At 36.5% G+C, this 24,769-nt stretch overlaps 2 pseudogenes; one reads left to right on the top strand and one right to left on the bottom strand.

The window, feature by feature from the left end:
- Window positions 1–4,900: 4,900 nt before the first annotated feature.
- On the bottom strand, window positions 4,901–5,302 carry LOC110303869 (TSC22 domain family protein 3 pseudogene; annotated as a pseudogene).
- Window positions 5,303–23,746: 18,444 nt separating this feature from the next.
- LOC110289800 (cell growth-regulating nucleolar protein pseudogene) lies at window positions 23,747–24,474 on the top strand (annotated as a pseudogene).
- The last annotated feature ends 295 nt before the right edge of the window (window positions 24,475–24,769 follow it).

Here is a 24,769-nt window from a genome sequence, read left to right as displayed (position 1 = left end):
TTTTGTTTTTCTCCAATATATATTGTATATAAACCATGATTTCAGGTTCTGAAATAAGTACCTGGGATTACCCAGGTCCTTTATATATTTATTATCTGATTGTCAAAGTTTGTTGTTATTATTCTCTTTGTAATTTTCTCGTTCAATATATACAAGAAGATTTACAATGTCACTTAGTTACTAATGATTGACAGTCAGTGGTGCGCCACTGATGGTAGTTGGTTCATTCACTGAAACAAGGCAGTTTCCTACTTATAGGTATTACACCGTGCAGTGGTTAAAAGCTCAGAAAGCTTTAATTAAACTCTAGTTCAACAAATACCTTAGACAAGTAAATTATTCTATTGGTGTTTTTTTCCTTGTTCCTTCTCTGCAATGGAGTGATGATACTAAATATACTACAGTGCTTCTGTGGGGATTGTAGAGAGGTTGAATATGACACGGGATGAGAGAAAGTATTTAAGTTAATAAATAATTAAAATAAATTTACAATTTCATTTAGTTTCCATAAATCAATGACCATCATTTCTAAATACATGGAAATTATGCTATTAGAATTCATGTTGTAATCAGAGAATTACATCATCAACATCATCACAGACATGTACACCCACACAAAAACACACACAAACACAAATATTGAGATAAAATAAATGAAGAAATGTAGGAGGCTTTAATAATTACATATCCTATTTACTGATCTTAACCTAAGTGATGCTCAAATCAAGGCTTTCAAATAACCATAATTTATTCTCCCAGGATGGTAGTAACCTTCTCACCAATCTCTCAGTCTCATGGATTTAAGTAAGCATCACCATAGCCAACATTGGAGAATAAGCATCTCATTATAAATGACAATGTCAGTTCACTGGCTCTTGTGTTCTTAAGAAAAGAACACAAACAATAAACCTTTTCTTCTCCTTGCTATTATTTAGTGTTCATTGAGAAGATGGTCTGCCTGGATGTATCTTCAGCAGTTGGTAGCTGAAAGGGCTGCTTGAGAGTCTAGGAACTTGGTTTGACATTTATGTGTGATTTTTATTATTTTTCAATATTAAAAAATAATTTTAAATTGCTTTAGATAGAGGTAGCAGAACGCCTTTAAAATGGTCCGAATCACATATAAAATTTTTATTTCACAGAAAATATTGTTAAGATGTATCCCGGATATAGATCCCACAGAGGTCCTACTGTTGAAGTTAGATAACTGAATTCACACGTATGGATGACTCCATCAATAATTGCTCCAAGGTGCCCTGTTTTATTTTATTTTATTATTATTCAGAGTAGAAGCAGAGACTCCTCATCTACTTGGAATATAATTGTATTGGTTAGCGAGTGGAAAGATTTCTGAATGGAATCTAAGGATCTCCTAAGAAGGAAAGCATGAATAATGTATATTAGGCTGGCAGCCATCAATTGAATAAATGCAAATGCCTAAAGATATACATACAAACCTCCACTTTTAGAAAAATTTGAACACAGTAAACTAAATAGTTCTGGTGAAGAAACAATCAGGCAGAATTGAAAGCTACCTTCTAAGAGAAACATTTTTCTTTTTTTTAAAGACTAAGAGAAACATTTTGTCCTGAGTTTGACAATGTCTATCTCTCTCATTGGTTTTTATTTCTCTCCTCTGGCTATTGTTTGGCCCTGCTAAGGGATTGACTTCACAACCCATTCTGCATGTTAGGCATACTCAACATCATATACTTTTCTAATTTCCTTGACAAATTCACACTGTAACAAAATTCATGATGGAGTAAAAAATATAAATTACATAATTCATAAACTATATATAATGTAATGCTTTATTATTAATGATATAACATCCATCCTATATGTGCCAATGTTATCATTTTAAATATATTTTCTCTATCCTACCATATTTGGAATTGACATTCTCTTATAATTATTTTAAATGCATTAAAAGTCAAGGTTATGAGAAAAAGCTCAAAATAAATTCCATTTTGAAAGTTCAAAGTGCTCTTCAACAGGAACATAGCTTTCAGTACCATTTTGTCTTTAAAATAGGTTGATTTCCTGAAAGGTGAACATTTTCCCAAGCTTTTCAGTGCTTTTTTCTCTTCTCCAATCAGATGCAACTATTTGTTTAGAAAGAACAACTTGTGATTTTAAGAAAATACCACACTTTATAATGATAAGGTTCTGGTAAAAATATTATTTAGTGGGTAATGACTACCCAAATGAACACATTTAAGTAAGACATGACTCAACCTAGTATGAAGTGAGTACTCTGCTTGTCCTTACTGGCTCTCCTCCTCATCTTCCTAGGAGGTTGAACAATTATTGTTAGAGTGACTGAACATAAGATTCCTGTAGAGAAAAGATTAAGACTCAAGGCTGTATAAAAGCTCTTGAATCTTCTGTATAAAGTGGTCTATTTTGTTGAAGTGAACAGTATAAATCAGAGCACTTGTATATTTAAATAGTTCAAGTACTTTGTTAAAACTATTTTTACTCTTGTTGCAGTACATCGGCTCCTTTCTACAATCCTATCAAGAAGGAGACCATTCTTATCAACCAGAGTAACGGAAGGCTCATAGCCAATACTTCATTAACTATTAAATATACAGAAAGTGAATGAGCACTCACAAACTCCTATGAAGCCAGTATAACACTAATATAATATTGTGTTACTAATATTGTGTTAATAATATTGTAACACTAATATAATAATATAATATTGTATAATAAAACCAGGGAAAAACAACAAGCAAACAAACAAACAAGCACATATGGAAACCAGGAAACTTAAGAATGAACACCTCGAGGGAGGAAAGTCAGCAAAATACAAGCACAGTAAAACAGAAGGAAGACTGGGAAAGTAAGGTTCAAACATGGAGGGTGGTAAAGAATGAAGAATAGGGAAACAAAGTTTGGTGGAAGTCTTACCCAACATGAAGGACGTAAGAACAACCTATATGGAGACTTATGCTCTTACAACCCAAGAAAAACTTCATCAAGAGATGCTAGCACAACAAAAGTGGCAAATCATTTGCCTGTGAAGAGTTGAAAAGGAGCTAGAGAAAGTACCCAAGGAGCTGAAGGGGTCTGCAGCCCTATAGGTGGAACAGCAATATGAACTAACCAGTACCCCCAGAACTCATGTCTCTAGCTGCATATGTAGCAGAGGATGGCCTAATCGCCCATCACTGGGAGGAGAGGCCCTTGGTCTTGCAAAGATTATATGCTCATCAGGGGAACGCCAGGGCCAGGAAGCAGGAGTGGGTGGGTTGGGGAGCAGGGCGTGGGGAGGGTATAGGGGACTTTCGGGGATAGCATTTGAATTGTAAATGAAGAAAATATCTAATTAAAAAACATTGTTTAAATAAAAAAAGAAAATGTGAAATTCAAAAGGCGAATGAATGTTTAGTATTTTATTTTTATTTATTTATTTATTTTTATTTTTAGAAAAAGGAGCAAAGTTTATTGAAATTTTGAGTTACATTTAAAAAATTCAAATCCAAATCCTGGAGTCGTACAGCAGGATGAAGTGTCAGAAAGTGGAACGTGTTCACTGTCATAGAACCTCCTTTCACAAGCTTCCTGGGTACATTTTCCATTCCCCAAGGAGATCAAAATTAGTTACTCCTCTTGTCTACCACAGGACTACATCCTTTCATTAACTCCAAAGTTTCCCACAAGAACTTAAAAAAAAAAAAAAAAGAAAAGAAAAACAAAAAACAACCTAAAACTTAAAACAAAAATGTGAAGACCAAACTGACCTTCTCTCAACCCCATTCATTCTATGTAGTCAGCACCAATGAATGGTGGGTTTGGTGTTCAAAAGAGGACTTCACGTCTTCAGTGGACAGATCAGGGAGGACTGCAGCAGCAAGGTATCTGTGGCTTAATTGTGAGGCTGGCCTAGCCTCCCTCCCTTATATAGAGTCTTATTTAATCTAAAGGACAAACTGGATAAACTTGGTAAATTAGCACAGTCAAAAACTTAAAGAGATAAGAGACCAGTCAGTACTCCCAAATCTGGTTAGGCCCTTCAACAAGTAGGTATATGTGTATATGTAGACATCACTACACTAAAATATAGATCTAGCTTAGCTGGGCGTGGTGGCACACGCCTTTAATCCCAGCACTTGGGAGGCAGAGGCAGGCGGATTTCTGAGTTCGAGGCTAGCCTGGTCTACAAAGTGAGTTCCAGGACAGCCAGGGCTATACATAGAAACCCTGTCTCGAAAAACAAACAAAACAAACAAACAAAAAAAGATATAGATCTAGCCTCATTTATATATGCATTTATGGCTATATAAAAAACTATGCCAATACTAACCACACAGAACTTTATAAGCACACATCCCAAAGCTGTCACCCCACACTGGGCTCTGCACAAAACCATGCATTATACAGTATTAACCAACAGAAGGGTCATTTGGCTCAATCTCTCCCCTGCCTGGAAAAGATAGAGAAGAGAGAGGTTGCTTCTGCTTAAAACACAATGGCTTCTTCATAGGAACAGTCGTTGTCAGGTGAAGCTGTGGAAGATGTCCATGGAAATGAGAAAACAGACCCCTTATACTTTCTGGAGCACACTGGCATCACATCTCAAAACTACTTTCTCCTTGGTCAGCTGTAACTAAGTTGCCCAGACTCTGGGAGCCCCCAGGTCCCTGTGACATGACAGGCCCTCTGGCTTGGTGTTACTAGGCCCCATGCAATTCAGTCTCCAGAGACCTACTCTTTGTCAGGGGTCTGTCACTGGAGTGGACCAAGATGGGCATGTCCTTGAGACATCTCTTGGTACCAGCTATGTTAGGTGTAAAGTTCTCCACATGAGATGACGTTTGGGGAGCCAAAAAACAAACTGGAAAGAACTAGGTAGAACAAGTTGTGTCTCTGCCCACCCTAAGGACAGAGCCAATTACAGGGCAGAACCACCAGGGGCTTCAGGGGTTTCCGGGGTTTCAGGTGCTGGCTCTTTGGGGCTCAGCCGGGACTGGAACTTTTTTCAGATGCTCTGGGCTTGCCAGCGACTTCAGGAGGGTATTCCCACGCTCCAGCTGAGAGTTCTTCTCAACCAGCTCACAAATCTGCTCCTTTATGACCTCCACCTCCTTTCTCACAGCATACACCAGATGATTCCTCACTAGATCTATGGCCTGCTCAATCTTGTCTAGGGCCACCACACTGGCTCCGGAGGCACTGTTATCCAGTTTAAGGAAACCACATCCCCTTCAAGCAGACAAGAGAAGAAGGAGATGGAGAAAGTGTGCAGCTGATAGACTGCCACCTCCATGGGGTTCTGATACGTTTTGGTGTTCATGGTTCAGGTTGCGTAGGAGGTGTGGTTGGTTTGAGTGGCTGCTGGCGCGCCTCTATGGGATAGGCTCTGGCACTGCAGTCAGGCCCTGGAGCAAGGAGTAGGCTGCAGTGCAGACCCTGAGCCAGGCAGGCATTTCCAATCTGGAGTTGAAGCGAAGTGACTCCAGGGGTGTCACCTAGTATGTCACAAACGCCACAGCAGCCAGTCCAACCCAGACTCTTGTTAGTGCTTTTGAATTGTCATAAAGCAGAAAAACTATTAAGTTGGACAATTTTAAGTGAGGAACCATCTGCATCCATCCTCACCTTAGTTTGATGTACATGCCAAAATATGTGCATAATATACAATTCTACACATGTAGACGTATTTCCATATGCATGTCATCTGAATTTATATCCAACTATTTAGGTATGTACACACACACACACACACACACACACACACACACACACACGTATCTACAAGCATAGAATTGTCTGTACATGTGACTCATTCTTTTATCTAACATCACTCAAATGTTTGAGTAAACTGTTTCAAAGTGTTCATAGATTCCATAACCCACGTGCAATTTGGATTGTTAGGTAAAATTATCCATTGCTAAGCCCATCTTTTGATCTTCCCATCTTTCCTTCTCCTTGGTAAGTGATGTCTCTGCTGCATTGTCTCTTTATGCTAGGGCCATGGCACTCTGAAGATTTCTAGGCAGAAGCATTTCATGAGGAACTCCATACCACATTATGACCTTGACATAAAAATGGAAAAGAATGTAGGAACTGTTAAGTTTTGTATTGTCAAATCTTTTTATAGCAATGGAAAGAATAACCATTTGGGTATTTTTCTTATGACTTTTAGCAAGAATAAAAGTTGTGAAAGTCATACCTTCAGAAAATGCACTTGTCATGGATAATGGCACATAAGTTCATTCACCTTGCATTCAAGGCTCCATTTACTTAAGATGCACTTTGCTCTTTACAACACAATTACTTCTTTCTAAGATAGTTCACTTGCATTACTTAATTTCTTCCTGTTGGCTTTCTATAAGTGAGGGCCATGCATTATTTGTGTGCAAATAGGTCAATACCATAGGAAAATTATGAGCTGTAGAAGGACCATATAATAATCTAATGTGATTTGTGCCACTGGTAGGAGAGTATTTTAGTAATTGCCATTTTAGCATGGAGATTGCTATATCTTCCTTTTAGAAATATGAATTAGTTAGAAATTGATGTTTTGTGAAAAGAAATTAGATAAACATATTGTAGTTTTATTACATACATATACCACTCCTTGATCAATTTTCATCAATGCTAGTAGAAAACTTAATTTAGCATTTTGATGATGTATTTATTTTATGATCTCAAAGCTACTTGGAACAAAATGTTAATGTTAGTAGACTTTTCCCTATCTTTGACAGTTGGTTGAAGTATGTTTTCTAGTAGTGGTATTTACTCTGTGTATTTGGACATCAATTTTTAAATTTATTTAGGATTATATATTAACATTTTACAAGAATATCCTATTAAGTCCTATTTCTTATGCACCCTCACAGAGTATTCTGCCATTGCCTCACCATTCTCAGCATGCCAGCAACACAAATGAAAAGGATCATAATACCACCAGTAAATATGACTTTCAATTTAACCTTAGTGGCACACGTCCTCAAATGATATCCTTATTATTGAATATCAGCCTTAATCAAACTTCAGGTGAAATAAAGGGGCACATGCGCCCTAGTATTATTATTATAAAACAATAAACAGTAATGAATATACAAAGGTGTTAGTTTATTCAGAAAGAAGTAGAAATCTAAACCCACAATACTACCCAATTAGGTGTATTGAGTTTTTAGTGGGGCCTATAATGGTGATTATTTTAAAGAAAACTTTCCCCATAGAAGTAAAAAGTAATCCTTTCCATTAATAATTTATTTTGAAAAACACAGTAACTCCCTGACTAAAATTCATGTACTACTAATACCATAATATTAGGATAGATAAAAGGATTAGGGATAGGCCAATGATATTAGTTCAGTGTGTAAGATCCTGGCATCAGTGGAGTCACTCCTTACAGCAGCACACATTCTCAGATGCAACACCTTCCTTATGACAGAGCATATTTCTAGGAGCCACCTCATTATCATCAGTTTACCAGACTCGGAGTCAACATATGTCTGCAATACAGGGTTGTTCAAGAGGGGCTGGTTGCTGGCTTTCTGCTGGCTGAGAGTGCTCTGTGTAATAGTCTAGTTAGTTCTTGGTTACTTGCTTTTTTATTGCCTTTTGAGAGAGAAAGAAAAGCAGAGAGAGAGAGAGAGAGACAGACAGACAGAGACAGAGACAGAGAGACAGAGACACAGGCAGAAAGAGACACAGAGAAAGAGAGTCAGGGAGAGTCAGGGAGAGTCAGAGAGACAGAGACAGACACAGAGACAGACAGAGACAGACAGACAGAGAGGGAGGGTTCTAGGAGGATTTGTGGAAGGGAAAACCAGGATCAAAATATATTGTATGAAAAAAAAATATTTTCCATAAAAATGCTTCTCTTTCTTGGAACAATTTGTTCCTCAGTAAGACAAGTGGGAAAATGTGATTAAAGTATAGTCTCTAAGAATTTATGAAGAACCTGACAAAGTGTTCTTTCTAAGTCAGATTCAATCACCAGGAAGTGAAGTGAGAGAGAACCCTTGTCTCCAACACTACTTTTATTTCATTTAATTTGTTAGTAACCAGCAATTCCAAGTAGTCTTCCATTTTACTGAGACCTGGAAGGCTTCCTCAGTGTCTTTGATCTCAGAAATTCGAGTAATAAATTCTTATCAACTGACTTCAGTATGTCCTGTTCTTAATAATGGGAAAGATCTTAACACAGTGCTTTACATAGATAAAACTGAAACAAGGAAATGAATGGTCCATGGTGATAGCCCATATCCGAAAAGCAGACAAACCCCATAGTGTGCAGTTAACAGCTATGTTCCAGTCAGTGATGACTCTATGTGTTTCCCAAATTATACGAGCAGTTCAAAACGCTGTTGGTTGAATTGTCATGTTTATTAGAGTCAATATTTAAAAAACAAAAAGTATTAAAAAAAACTCCTGGAAAACCTACTAATGGATTTTTATCATTTTCTTTTTTCTTTTTTTAAAATTTATTTTATTGATATATGTAAGTACACTGTAGCTGTCTTCAGACACTCCGGAAGAGGGAGTCAGATCTTGTTGCGGATGGTTGTGAGCCACCATGTGGTTGCTGGGATTTGAACTCTGGACCTTCGGAAGAGCAGTCGGGTGCTCTTACCCACTGAGCCATCTCACCAGCCCCTATCATTTTCATTAAATTTATTTCCTTAATAATGTTTTTATTTTTAAAATACAATTAAATGACCTTGTCCCTTCCATTCCATTCTTCGAATTCTCCCCTTACCCCTGGGTCCTCTCCAATCTCTTCCATGCCCCCCTACTTGCTCCCTGTGTCATGGCATCTTTTACCTCGGTTATCATTGTTCATACATACATACATACATACATACATACATACATACATACATACAGCATACTTACTCTGTCTAGTCTTGCTTGTAAGTATATGATTTCAGGGCTTATATGTAGATGTATATCCACTTGGTGTTGGATAAGCAATTAAGGGTCTCATCATTTAAATAATAAAAGGATATATTTGTATTATTTTTTAAAAATTTACTTGAAATTAAGCACATGCTTTAGCATGTTTTCTTGGAAGTTTCTATACACATAAAGTAAATCAAAATGATATTTTCTCCAGAGCCTCTATTTAATTGAAGCTTAAATCATTTTCAAATCTCTAGCATACTTTCAGTTAAAATGTCATGGTACCACATGAACTGAAGAACACAAACACATACAAAATATGAAAACTGGTTTTGAAGATACACAAAGCTCTAGTTACTATTTGAGATAGGGTATTCAAATTAGAAAGCTGTAGTAATAATAAATAAAACTCCCATCACAGTTATACCTATGCATTGTGGGTCCCTGTCAGTGACAGTGTGCACATGCCATTTTACATAACACCATAACTGTATTCAAGCTCATAGTTTGGCTTGCTTTCTCAGCTTCCCTATACTGAATTCTACCATTCTTATTGCCATTTGTAGACAATGTCTCTTTTAATACTGAATGTATAATATGATAACCTGCAGGTTCTGGTGCTCCAACGACACTCCAGGGATTTGAGACGAACATCTTTGAGCACACAGGAGCAAAAGATCCAGAATATAAAAAAGGACCACAATGTTCATACAGGTTTGCTTTCTTAGACAAAATTACCTGAAAGTGGTGAGCCCTACTTTAACCTTGGTCATATTTAGGAAGAAACAACAGTTCATTGTTTTCAATTAATTTGCTTAAGAATCCAGTTTAGGAGATATAGTGCCTTGTTTTTGTCTTAAGGTAAAACTGATTAATGAAGACAGTATGAGAACATCTGTATTTTTCCTGTTTTCTGTCACTCTGTATTTCAAAGCATGTAGCAAATGTGACTTACTCATAAACCTCAGGTATTATTTCTCAAATGCTATACACCATTTTTCTTAAGATAATGTCTATCATTGGCATAGAATTTTTCCAAATAGGCAAGACTAGCTGGCCAGTGAGTCCTAGAGATCTGACTGGCTCTGTAATTAGAAGCATGTTTCACCATGCTTAGATATTCGTTTATGTGTCTTCTAGAGACCAGAATCAAATTCTTGTGTTTTTAAGGTAAGTGCTTTACAAACTGAGGTATCTCCCTATCTCTAATAGACAATTATTGACATTACTTATGCATATGTGTATGTGTGTATATGAATATACTTTTGTTTTTAAGCACCTTGAAAGTTAACATAAAATCAATACATAACTCAATACTATAAATATTTATTTTTATATGTCATTTGTATTATACATTTCATTGATGGGTATCAATCCATTTAGACAGAGCTTTATTGACCCAAGCAGTTATTAAATATTTACTGAGTGAAGAATAACATCTTGTATAAAGAATGTTTGCCAGAGAAACTTACATTTGTCCCAGTAATAATTTTAATGTTACTATTTCCTTTAAAATATTCTTGAAGCCCACAGCATGTCGAGACATATGGTTTATGAATATAATTTTTCAGGTATTAGATATGCTTTAAAAATTACTTAACATTTTTTCTCTCTCTTCTCTCTGATGCCACTCTTCTCTCTCTCTTCTCTCTTCTCTCTTCCTTCATCTTTCTCTCTCCCACACTTTCTCTCTGATGTAGAGCTACAGTAAGAAGATAGCTTGCGGCAACCAAGAAGAGAGCTCATATTTAAACTCCACAGCACTGAAACATTAATCACAATATCATATAAAGTATTGAAAGTAAATAAATGCTAAGAATTGTGATCAATATCCTCACAACAAAATTCAGCTTTATATTTCCTAAGTTGCATAGTGAATCCAGTTATTCATCTGAGAATGTATTTTCTCTATATTAGCATTATTTTGAGATGTGTATGCAGGAACTCACCAATAACTGAAAAGTATAATATTCTGAAAGTTCTAGTTAAAAGTACATAAACTAACAAGGAATTGGTATCTAATTTCTCCTTATTTATTTATGATTTTGTTGATATTTATATTAATTGAAAGATAATTGTATATAATTTATGGGGTCAACTGTGTGTGTAAGTGTAATTAAAAAGATTAAGTCAAGCCAATGTAAGCCAGGTGTTATTTTGGCAGTTTGTGATATTTTAATGAGGACATAGTATCTCTTTTAGCAATATTGAAATATACATTTTATTAACTATGATTTCCATACAGTGCAGTGAAACTAAGTTTAATTCTATAGTCTAAATAAAATTGTGCATCATTTGCTCATTGTCTTATTCCATATCCTCTCCCTTCAATCTTTTACCTCCACAAATTACAGTTTTACTCTTTATTCCTCAGTTAAGTCTTCTAGGCTTCTAATATAAGCGAGATCATAGAGTATTGTCTTTATGGTCCTGGCTTATTTCAGTTAGTAAAATGTCTGAAATCTATCCACCTATGTTACATATATGATTGAGTTATATTTAAAGTTGTATATACTCTCCTTCATATGTATGCCACATTTTTTTATCTATTTATTTATTGAAAGAAACTTAAGTTGGTTTTCTATGGGTTATTTTTAATATTATTGTGTAGCAACTTGTATTACGAATACTAATTATGTTCCCCCCAAAACTGCTTTTTTTTTTTGAGAGTGTCTGCACATAGCTTCTGGGAACCTGTTCCCAGTTGATTTTAACTGGTAAATAGCTGGGGAGGACAGACAGAGGCAGGATTTTAGGATTTGGGACCAGGAGGAGAGTCACCATGTTTGGAGAGTGTGGAGGAGAGGAGAGATGCCATGTATGCAGGCCAGAAAGGCATGGCTGCCATGTGAAGGAGTCGGGAGAGCTCAGTCCAGAGGGGCTGCCCAACTGTCTAGAGCAACCAAGATAAAATACAGGACTTAGTAAGTAGTAACTTGGAATTATCTGTGGAAGGTAGATTCTAGGAGCATAGAGGGTAGGCAGTGGCCCAGCTATTGTTCTGCTTGAGGCATATTAAAATATAAAGGCTATGTATGTGTCTTCCTTCAGGAATATAAACCATTGAGTCAGGTAGTAACCCACACTGAACTTTATTAATTAATATTTAATTCAACATTATTACAATGAACATGAAAGATGAATCTTCAGCACACTGGCTTCTGTTTTTAGCATGCTGGTCTTTCACGTAGACATGCTTCTATGCTTCTCATTCTTATTGTAAGTGAACTGCACTCTCCCCTTTTAACTAGCACAGACTAAGTAGGATTCTAAGAGTCATCCAATATATGTCCACTTCTCTTTATATAAATGAGCATCATATACTTTAATTTACAGTAATGGAAAACTCAATTTACTTTACTATATGTGTTTAAAGACATTTGGAACACAGTCATCTTTTATGAATAGCGATGCTTGTAATTTATTTTATTTCATTCTTTGAAATTTGATATAATTACATCATCTTCCTCCTCTATTTCTTTAATTGTTGTTGTGTACATATTTATATGTGTTCCTAAATATATAAATACAACTTGCACTTCTCTATATAATGTTATGTGTGTGCATGATTTCAAGGCTGACCACTTGGTATTGGAAACCAATAAGGATCTATCTCCCCAAGTAGATGGCATGATAAGTTTTTACTGCAGTTTTATGCTTATTTAATCCCCACCCCTTTCCTTTTCAAACATTATGTTAGAAGAAACAACAATAACAACAGCAACCACAAAACAGATAAAAATTCTCAAATGACATTGGTGCTGAACATGTATTAGCCAAACCTGAATACTAATGACATATTTTTGAGACTACCATGGTTTTGGACTTTTATTTGATGGGAAAAGCATAGCAATGTAGAGAGGATGCTTCTGCTCCCGTGTTGCCTCCAGTAAACTCAATTTTCTTTTAATTTTTATTGTATAGTCATGGTTCTGTATATTTGTACTCCCCAAATATTCAATTCGGAACAAAATCACTTATACCTATCTCCATAATTGTCTTACATGATTCTTTTAACTAGCTGAGAGAATGCACTCAAGATAATCCCACCATTCATCACTCAAGCTTTTTAACTGCACTGATGTTGGAAAGTTTTTTTGTTCTCTGTAAATATCTCAAGTTATCATAATGATTAGTCACGCAGCAAGGTTTAAAAACATAAGAAACTAGCAGTAAATGTATAACTGAAGAGAACAGACAATTAACTCATGACATCATAACTGTGCTTATGAGTCCCAGAGTCGTGGGAATCATGGGAATCACCTGTGAATATGTGAAAAGCCATGTAGTAAACTCTCACCACAGGACTGAGATCCTGTCACTACACCTTCCCTGACAAGATGGCCTCAAGGCTCCTGCAACCATGGGATTAAATAGTCCACTCCTACCTTACTCCTGTCAGATATTTTAACAAAGCAGTGAGAAAAGTAACTAGTTTATTAAACAATCCCAAGCTTGAAAGATTTTTTTTGGCTTTTAGTGGAAAATCCATCTTCCAAGTTTACCTGTCTGTTAAATATGGCCCAGATTCAGATAACTTCTGATAACCCAAGAACTAACATTAAAGAAGAAGAATGGATCTTTTCTTTTTCTTTTTCACATTAATTTATTCATTCATTCATATTACATTTTGATTGTTGCCCCTCCTCCCTCCCAGTCCCCCTTCACATAGTCCCTACCCCCTCTCCATCTCCTCTGGGAGGTTGGAGCATGTCCCCCCAAGCCCCCGGTATCTTCTCACACTGGCACATCAAGTATCTTCAGGGTTAGGCACATCTTCTCCCACTGAGGCCAGACAAGGCAGTCCCGTTAGGAGAATTGGATCCACAGACAAACAGCAACCTTAGAGACAGCCCCAGCTCTAGTTCTTGGGAAACCACATGAAGACCAAGTTACTTATCTGTTACATATATGCAGTGGGTTACGTCTAACCTGTATATGTTCTTCGATTGGTGGTTCTCTGAGAGCCCCAAGGGTCCAGGTCAGTTGACTCTGTTGGGCTTCCTGTGAAGTTCCTATCCCCTATAGGGCCCTCAACCTTTTCCCCCAACTCTTCCATTAAGATCCCTGTGCTCTCTCCAATGTTTGGCTGTGGGTCTCTGCACCTATTTCATTCAGCTGCTGGATAGAGCCTCTTGATAGAGCCTCTCAGCACACATTCATGCTAGGCTCCTGTCTGCAAGCATAACAACATATCATTAATAGTGTCAGGAATTGGTGCTTGCCCATGGGCTGGGTCTCAAATTGGGCTGTTCCTTCAGTTTCTGCTCTATCTTTTCTCCTGTATTTCTTGTAGACAGGACAAATTTTGGGTCAAAAGTTTTTCAGGTAGGTTGAAATGTTCAATGTCCTTAGTCATCAGGAAAATACAAATCAAAATGACCCTGAGATTCCATCTTACACCCATAAAAATGGCTAAGATTAAAGATTTAATCAACAGCACATGCTGGTGAGTATGTGGATCAAGGGGATGACACCTTCATTGCTCGTAAGAGTGCAGATTTGTACAACTACTCTGGAAATCAATCCATTGGTTTGTCAGAAAATTGGGAATAATTCTACCTGAAGACCCAGCTATAGCACTCCTGGGCATATACCTAAAAGGTTCCCCACCGTACCACAAAGGTGGTACTATGTTCATAGCAACTTTATTTGTAATATCCAGAAACTAGAAACAACCCAGATGCCCCTTGACCTAAGAATGGATACAGAAAATGTGGTTAATTTACACAATGGAATACTAATCACCTATTAAAAACAAAGAAATCATGAATTTTGTGGGCAAATAGATGAAACTAAAAAATACCCTGAGTAAGATAACCCAGACTCAAAAGGAAATGGGTGACATGTACTCATTTATAAGTGGATATTAGCTATAAAGTACAGGATACCCACACTCCACTCCACAGACCCAAAGAAGATAACCAAGAAGGAAGACCCAATTGATGATGCTCAAATCATAATTAGATGAGGGAAAAATACTCAAGGAAGCAGATGGAGGGAGGGAAGTGGGTGGGAGAGGGGATAGGGAGGGGAATGGAAGGGGTTTCAGGATCAGGTGTTGTAAGGGAGAGAAGAGAGGGCTAGAGGGCCAGAAGGCCAGAAGAATAAATGGAAATCAGCAGCTGGTGGTGGGGGACATCTCTAGGATGTGTCAGAGACCTGGGATAGAGGAGGCTCCCAGAAGTCAACGGGAGTGACTTTAGCTAAGATTCTTAGCAGTGGAGATATGAAACCTGAAGGTGCCACCTCCTGAAGCCAAGCAGGAACCCCAGTAGAGGGATAAGGATATATTTTCTTTTTCTTACCCTAATCTGTAACTCGTACCAAGTTTTATGCTTCAAAAAATACTAAGCTTTCCCAAGCAAGTATAACCGCCTCCTTCATCCACAGCTTACCCTGTGTCTACCCTACACTTGTCAAAACTGCTTACAGGTCACAAATGCCTCAGATTACACCACTATTTGGCTCCAATTAGAAAGTCTTCTGATATAACACAAATTTAAGTTGAAAAAAAAAAGAAGCTTTGGGGAGCTGCACTGTCGACTTTTTCAATGCAAGATTTTCTTGTGTTTTACAATCTCATCATGTATACCTTAGTATATCATTTCTTGGCAGGAAAGTAAAATAGGAGAAGTCTAGAAATATGAGATTCTGATATGACCAGGAAAAAAGAGCAGGACATGCTCTGCGCTACACCGCAAATGACACCCCTAAGCTGAGGGGCAACTGGAAGCTGTGAACTATCCTTCATTGCTGAGTGGTGATTGGCTGTTGGCTGTAGTTTTGAGGACCAGTGGAACACATTCTTCATACTTATCATTAGTGAATTAACAATGTCATTAGTTATCCAGATTTTTTTCCCCTTAGAGAATTCTTGGTAGAATTAAAAAGCATACAGATGCCTAAAATAGCCCTATAATATCAGTTATACTAAGAGTAGTAACGGTAGAATGTGGGATCATGAACAGAAATATACATTACAATGTTAGAGATAGATTCCAATCATTGTTCCACTTTCAGTCAGCGGTGTGGTTTTGTGTTAATGAGCACTACGAAGATGTTGCAATCAAGTTATTCTTTAAAAAAAATTATTAAGTGAGATAAAGTATGTGAAACATTTCAGTGTTGGTTATCTTATTTTTTTATGCTTAAGCAACCCAAGCTTTTTCAATATCTTGCAAACACTGACAAAGATTTTAACTTTCAATTTCACTTACTTTAAAACTCACACACTCTTTATTAATAAAGAGAATTTTAACCCATAAATTGCCCCCTACCCAATGCTTGCCCCTGAAATTACTGGGGCACCTTGGGGTAGCTCTTGATAACAGGCTTTTTATTTAACTCTGTGATGAAGAGTGCTTTCCTCCGAGAGTTTCCTGACATCTGACTGTATATCTAAAGTCCTCTCATCAGGTAACTGATTCATACCCTTTAATGTAAGACGTCATTATCTGTGTTATATGGAGATGAGACTGGTGCACAGGAAACGTCATTCAGTGATGACTCCAACTCTTCTACAATCTGAAGCAAGGAAAAAAATAAAGGAGACTATTTTTGAGTGCTTTACGTAGATTCTTTCAGTCTCATAAATGAACACAGGAAATGAGCTTGAGAGAGCGAAAAGGGAGCAGCGAAGCCATGCTGGAGGCACACATTGATTGAGAATGGCTCAGCCTCAACTTAATGTGAGTTTAAAGGCTCTGCAGGCATGCAGGGAAAAGGAAGATTATTTCCCTGCTGTAGTCAGAAGAGAAGGTATCCATTGTGAGTTTAGCTTCAAGTGGCACTCTGCTACCTAAGCAAAGACATTCTCCATGCCAACAGTGGCTTCACCATGGCCCTGGTCTTTACTCAATATACACTTAGACTTAGGCCTGAAGTAATTAGTCACTTGGCAAAATGTTCATTCAGAGATATTTTTAACCTTCCTATAGCTTTTCCACTGGTGTTTGTTACAGAAAAACAAACCATTAGCAAAATGGCATTGTCTCTCCATCCATCACTTCCTGAGAAGTCAGCATGTAGCAGGAGTATGTTGAAAATTTTGCCATGAGCGGGGTTTCTTTTTGATGATTTCCAACCCTCCTTCTCTTCCATATTGTATAATATTGCCAGGGAATTCAGTATGTAGCCTTCTCTTTACCTCAGTGTTGCAGAGAATTCTCAAGCCTCTAATCTATTTGCTACAAAACTTCCTGTTAAGATGTTAATGTTAAATTATCTCCTGGAGAAGTTATTAAAGGAAGTTTAAATCATTTTTCTTCCCAACATGGCAAATGAAAAGACATTTGTAAATTATTAGAGTGCTTTTTATAGACCATCTAAAATTATCCAGCTATAGCAAAAGAGTGACCAATATAGACGTGCCAGTCAGAAGCAACCAACGTTACTTTAATTGCTTGATTTTCAGGCAGAAATCTGTGAAGAAAGCTTCTTCATTAGTTTGTGTATAGAAGTTGAGTTGCAAAGAACTGGACAGGGCTTCTTAGTGTGAGAATAGGAATGTGGCTAAACATTCTAACCCTCAACTGTCCAATCTTCATGCAGCTTCACAGAGGCATCATGTCTGGGAATGAAGTGTGTTCTTAAACTAGAACATTATACATATATGATTTATATATGTTTATAAGCACGTATATAAACACATTATAGCATAGGATTTAATGCAATTAACATAGGTTATTTATTCACCATGCTTCATTTTTCCAGCTATTGGTTGTACAGTCTAAGGCTATTTATTCAGCCAAGGAATATGCATTCTATAATACAATTGCATTTCCTATACTGTAAGTTTTCAGAGCAGTTCAATCCAGTAAATAATTTTTTACAATACTAATTACATCAAAGGCACTGTGTAATGTTTCTGGAGATAAAAATGCAAAATGTGTGATCTTCCTATTAAAAGCCATGCATTATTTCATTATTGAAGCTTATGTTTTAACCATACATGTAACTACAGAATGTATATTATTACACACAAACACATCCATATTAGGTGAGCATTTATATGAAATAGAGCAGAGGTGCATATGTAATCAATAGTAGAATAGACTGAAAAAAATCAGGACTAACACTGGGTTCTTCAGGAATTTTTGTGGTAGAAATGGCATATACTGAATTTCAAAATAAATGAAGTTAATGAAATGAAAAAAATACTTTATAGCTTAGAGAAATTATGAATAAGTAACCACAAACACAAAGATACTCGGAAGAACAAAACAGAGATATGAAGCTGTAGATTGAATCAAACTATAAAGAATCGTGAAGACTATGTGTAATTAGGAAATTTTCATCTTAGATATTTTGGGAAGTACTATTATATAATCAGATTTCTAACTAAAAATGTGTGCAGAGATATTTAAAATAGACAACCCAAAAGCTGTTAGTGTCATAAAGAATAATTTTACTCTATTACTGAGTTGAATCATAGTAGAAAACAATTAAATTAGTGAATATATTTATTTAAAACATTCTAAATGTGAAAGACTAAAACAAATCTTATATATACACTTTTATCATATTTAATTAATGCTATTTTAACTGACAAGACCATGATTGCCTACAATCCTTGGCTCATTTTAAAATGTATTTATAATGTATAAATATTAAATCAAATGAACATTTCCATGACTTTAACCATCACTTTTATGAGAAAATATGAATTTACTTACTCTTAGTTATTTAAAATACACACAATTACTGACAGAAATTACATTCTGTGCAATAATTCTTTAAGCTTATTTGTACTGCACATCAGATGGTTTGTACCCCTTGCTCAACAACTTCTGTTCTCTCCAAACCACTCCCCAGGAAGATAAATGAAATCAATTTATCCAAGAGATGAAATTCAACTTCCTAGCATATAATTGGATACAGAGAATGTGGTATTCACATAAAATAAATTATCATTCAGTGTTTCTTGCTGAAGATCAGTGGTTCTCTGGATTCCTCCAAAGCCTCTGCATTTAAGCACCCATTTAAGCACCCAGTTTCATGAACTGGGTCTGGGCCACTTCAGTGTGCAAACAGCCGTTGCTGGACCTCTCAAATGATATCCTATAAACCAATCCAACAAACCTCCCTTGCAATACATATCCATTCTTTGGTTCTGTTCCTGTGGAAGATTCTGGCGAATACAAACATGCACGCGCTTGTGGAACATTATATTGAGTGAAAGGATACCAAATCAGAAAGAGAAAACTCATAGCACCCCACTGAAATGTGGATCTAAGAGGAAAAACTCAGAGGTAGAAAGTGTCATGATGGACTTCAGATTTTAATTTTTTTGAAAATTTCATATATGTATACATGGTTTCGTATATGTATACATGGCATCTTGTTGTATCTCACTTATAGTGTTTATAACCCAGCAAATCCAGTTAGTGCTACCCATGTATCCGTGTCTGTGGAGGTCAACCATGGAGGCATGCCCAGTCTAGCAATAGATGCTTTTCCCCAAAGAAAAGCAACTCTCCTCTTGTGGCAGCCACCAACTGCCCTTAGCTCCTCTATGGGTGTGGGATAGGATGGTCCTGCTCCTATGTCCATGCTTGGAGTTTTAACTTTTCTTGATTTTGCTCAGTTCTTAAACAGGTAACCACAGCTGCTGCTCTGAGTCCTTCAAAGAAACAGCTGATGTGGTGGCTTGTGCCTGTAATCTAACTACTTGTAAGGCTGTGGTGGGAGGACCACAAATTGTAGAACAGTCTAGCTTACATAGAAATACTGGGTATTACAACAAAGGAAAACAAAATACTTTCTGAGAAATATATTTGTCTTAATTTCTCAATCAGTAAAGTGAAGGGTTTTCACAATAATACCAGAGTTATTTTGGATTACTATAACAATTTAAATGATGCCCAAAAATCACAGCATTGGGCCAGATTGGTTTCCAGCTTGTGATCTTTTTATCTCATTATAAATGATTTGATTATAAGTCATGTCACCACACTAACTGTTTGTTAGAGAATATATTATTTACACTATGCAGTCTTTTCTAATTCATTCCATGAGCTAATACAGTGATGTGTTTACTGGTCTCTAAATATTTTCTACCTTATAAAAGTTGTCAAAGAATGAAAGAAAAAAGAAAGGAAAAAAGAATGGTAGGTTGTAGAGCCATCTCTACAGAAAAGGAAAGTGTAATCGAATGATTGTTATTTATTTTCATCAAAACTAGTCATGTCTCACAGAACCCAATGTATGTTGAAACCATAGATGATCAGTCTTAGAATTTTACTGAAAGCCAAAATATTGTAGGTTAGTTTTTATGATGAATGGAATTAAAAGAGAAATGCTATTACCAATTCTCATTAAAGAATGGTGCGTATAATTGAGAAGACTGAACTATTCTAATCTGATCTTTCCTTGCCCACGCTTTAGTAACACATGGTTTCTACAGTTTTATTGTGCATACTATTGACTATCACAAATACATTCATTCAAAATAGCTGCCAAATGCTGGTCAATTCAAGATGAATTAGAGAACTTCATAAAATGTCAGCAAATTTCATCACAATTAATTATGACATCTTGGTAAAGTGATGGAAACAGTAATGAGGAAGTCATTATGTTTTTGTTCACAATGGAACAATTTTGAGAGTGAAGAAAGCTTCAGCGGTTATTAGGATATATTATAATAATAATAATTATTATTATTGTTATTATTATTATTTGCCTTCAAGTTGCTTTTGAAAATTTTACAAAGAACAATTGTTCTCTGATTTTGTTTGTTTGTTTTTGTTTTGGAACTGATTGAAAGTATTAAGGACTGGTGAGAAATGGTATCACCTGTATCATGGAAACAGGTTACTCCACAGTGCCAGGGGACTTATTGATACTCTCATGGACTGGAGTAATTTATTCTCCTCAAGTTCTGTTGCACTGTAGTTATCATGAGAAACTGATCTGATAAAAATGTTATCCTCATTAGAGAAAGACAGATATGAAGAGGAAGTAGAAAGGAGGTGGCTGAGCTGCTAAACCCTGCTAAATCATCTTCAACCTACTGAGCAACTATGCCAGTTATTCATAAGGCAGGAATAGAATGAGGGTGTGGATAGTAGGGAAAAACTATACCCTTACTCCAGAGTAAAGACCACCAATGCTGAAATTATGAATGAGAGAACCTTCTGCCTAAATACAGTTTGACAGAGAAGACATAACCCAAGAAAACAAGAATTTGACCAACCAAGCAGAATAGGGATTGTGAATATAGTTCAGTTTGAATGGGGCTCAGTGTGAGGCTGGAATATTTAAGGATAGTTTATATTGAAATCAGGAGCCAACTGGAGTCTTAAAGTAGTAGGATTCTTGAGATGGGTCAGTAGCTTTTTAATCACAGGAAGAGAAGATGTTGATAGACATTGAAACTTTACATCTGAAAAACTAAGTGGGTAAGTCAACAATAGAGCACACCATAATAATCAACTTGAACCAGCATTGTAAGATACCATGGACATTTCTCATCTGAAAGACAAATGATGAAATCTCTTCCTCAAAAGTTTATCTGTCTTTTACTTTTTATAGAACAATTACATACATTTAAGCTATTACATCGATCTACTGTCATCTCCAGAAATAATGGTTCCAATTATTAACTTCATATGGCAAAATATGATTGGTTAATGGTTAATTATTATGTATTGCATTCTTTAAAATAATGTTTTCTTTCTAGAAATATTCAATTAACAAAACGTGAACTATTATACACTTCTTTAAATAATGAAAGTTTAAAAATAGTAGTCCAACCACCAGAACTGTTATTTCTATAATGAATAAGAAACTGGTTTTGTTTAAATATCAAGGAGTGAGCTTTAGAGAGGGGAACATCATGGGCATTTAAGAAATATTGATCTCCTGTCTGCCACCGTTCTAAAAATAGAAATAAGATATTTGTACCTGAGAGTAGTAAGGAGAAAAATAATTTAAGCCTGTTATTTTCCAAATCATATCTGCAATTGTCAGTGTTCTTAATAGTCATACATTTTATTAGAACATGAAACTGTTCCTAGCACTTAAGAAACATATTTTATTTTGCTTTGAAAACTAAAGATAATTAATTATTAAATGGTTATATAAATTTAAACTTAAATGCTACAATAGTTATTCTTTAAATCGTTTTATTAAGCAAATATCCATGAAGGGGCCAGTCAGAAAATAAGTAAAGATGCTTGATCGAAACAGGAAATGTTCCGTAGGAAGGCTAAGAATTCTCCATTTCTCTCTTAACTCACAAGATACTGCTCCAAATGGCAATTTAACACATTTACAGGTGCATAAATGGTTCTTTTTAAAGGACTGGGTACTCCTACACTTTGATAATAGGACACAATTCAGTAGGGTGTATTTGGAAGGCAATAAGCTAAAACATACCAGGAATTTCAAAATATTCATCCACTTTTTCTAAGTCACTCCTCTCTTAGGTATTCTTCTTTGGAACTATTTTAGATTTTGATAAAGATTTATTTAAGAAAATGTCTTTCAGTATAAGCTTACAATACTGAAAAGCTAGAAATGACATAAATTCCCAACATTCAGACATGGCCTAATGAGCCATGATTTATCTACACACTACAGTATCAAGTGTGAAAGAAATGAAAATTGTGTTTAGGAGTTGTAACTTCTTTTATTCTCTCTCTCATAATATGATCATTCATATGTCTTCAGAAAAGTAACTGCCTAGACTCCTGTCATGTGAATTTGACATGAGGTATTTCCACAATTGTTTTAATTGGAAATTGAGATTCATACCAGTGTATTTGTTTCTTGTTGTTACAGTAACACATGACTACAACCTGGGTTGCTTAAAATGTGAATTTGTCAGCTCTTTTACTGCTTGTATAAAGGAGGACTACTGATTTGAGTTAATTTTGTATTCAGCCACTTTGCTGAAGGTGTTTCCCAGCTGTAGGAGTTCTCTGGTAGCATTTTTGGAGTCACTTATGTATACTATCATATCACCTGTGAATAGCAACACTTTAACTTCTTCCTTTCCAATTTGTATCTCCTTGATCTCCTTTAGTTGTATTATTTCTCCAACTAAAACTTCAAGTCCTATGTTGAGGAGTTTTGGAGAGAGTAGACAGTCTTGTTTTATCCTTGATTTTAGTGGGAATGTTGTTCCATTTAATTTTATGTTAGCTACTGGCTGTATATTGCTTTTACTGTGTTTAGGTATGCAGCTTGTATCCATGCTCTATTCAAGACTTTTATCATGAAGAGGTGTTGGAAATGCTTTTTTTTTATCATCTAGTGAGCTAATCACGTGGTTCTGTCAGTTTGTTTGTATTATATTGATGGATTTTCCTATATTGAACCACCCCTGCATGCCTGGGATGAAGCCTGCTTAATCATGGTGGTTGTAAAGTAAATAAATAAATTAATATTAAAAAACCATGAACTTTCTGGGAACATTGTCAAAAGCACTAATGTGCTGCAGAAGTTCTTGCACCTTGAGACTGATGTTGGGTTTCTTTATTAACTCATCACTTTTCTGAATCCTTGCCTGCTGTTTTGCATCATCTTTGTGTGTCTTGGCTTCATAGCCTTTGCCCCGGTACTTCTGACCTTCACTGATGCAATTCACATGACTTTTGTAGTTGTCACCCAGAAATCTTTCCCACAGTCAATGCAGGAAAGACATTCACAGTTTCTGCAGACAGAGATGTGCTTTTCCACCTATATTTTCTTCACGGATTCACCACATGCCTTGCATGTAAAAAAATACCATTTTTGGTTAAATGATTAAATATTTTCTGATATGGGTTTAAATTCTTACCCTCTCAGTCGACCCTGCCAGCGGTCTCAACCGGCCTTCGGGAGCACGTGGAGCCGCAGCCACCGGTTCGCTCAGCCACCCTAGCCACTCAGCCATATGGCCAAACCACATGCAGAGATCCCCACTAAGGTTCCATCTGGAAAATCAAATGGCACCACAGAAGAGCAAACAGAGGCAAATAATAGTAATAATAATAATAAAAATAAAATAAAAGAGAAAGGAAGGGGGAATGACAGAAAAACAAGAAGAAAGAGCTAAAGTTAGAAAACCACCAGGAACACCAGAGAGGCCAGAAGCCAAAGAAGCGCAAAAAGGACCAGAAGACTTAACATGAGGCTGGTGGGGAGGACACCACAGAGGCCAAAGGCACACCAGAGAAGAAGAGAGCCCATGGTGGACAGGCTTCTGAAGAGAGAGCAGACAGACATGGGGCCCTGGGTAGGATGCTGATGAGGGGCAGACCAAGACAGCAGCAGGAAAACAGAAGCAGCAGAAGCACTCAGAAGTTGAGTCTAATTACAAGGGAAAAAAAAAAAAAGATGAAGTTGCCAGGGCAACCTGAAGAGGGAGAGCAGGAGGACCACGAGGTTCCATCAAAAGGTAAATTCATTCAACTGGAAGGGGACCATTAAAGCTCTTCTGAAACAGGCTCCAGACAACAACGTGTCAGTCAAGGAGCTAAAGAAAAGGTTATAGCTGAGTACCATGCGGAAATGAGTGACCATCACACGTCCGAGGAGGAGCTCCTGGCCATCTTCAACGGGAAGATCAGCAGGAACCCCACCTTTAAGGTGCTGAAGGACAGAGTTAAGCTTCTGAAGTGAGGGCTCTCTTGCTTAACACTCTGTCATCCTATTGTCTGCTTCTCTCTACTATTTGTAAAATGTGTAATGAATTATAACAACCTGAAGATTGCTTTCTGAAACTGTTTTTAAGTTAAGGGAAAAAAATATTTTTGTGAAAAAATAAAATATATCCTTGCCCAATTCTAAACAAACAAACAAACAAACAAACAAACATGAATTTGTCTCTTATCTCTGGGGGGCCAGAATTCAAATGCAGTACACTAGGCTGAATCTGGGGTGTCTGCAGAACAGCACTCCATGAAGATCTAGGCAA

This window comes from Mus caroli, unplaced genomic scaffold (genome assembly GCF_978045245.1).
Source record: "Mus caroli unplaced genomic scaffold, Mus_caroli_1 scaffold_1, whole genome shotgun sequence".
Taxonomy (NCBI): domain Eukaryota; kingdom Metazoa; phylum Chordata; class Mammalia; order Rodentia; family Muridae; genus Mus; species Mus caroli.
This window is presented reverse-complemented; position numbering and strand designations above follow the sequence as displayed.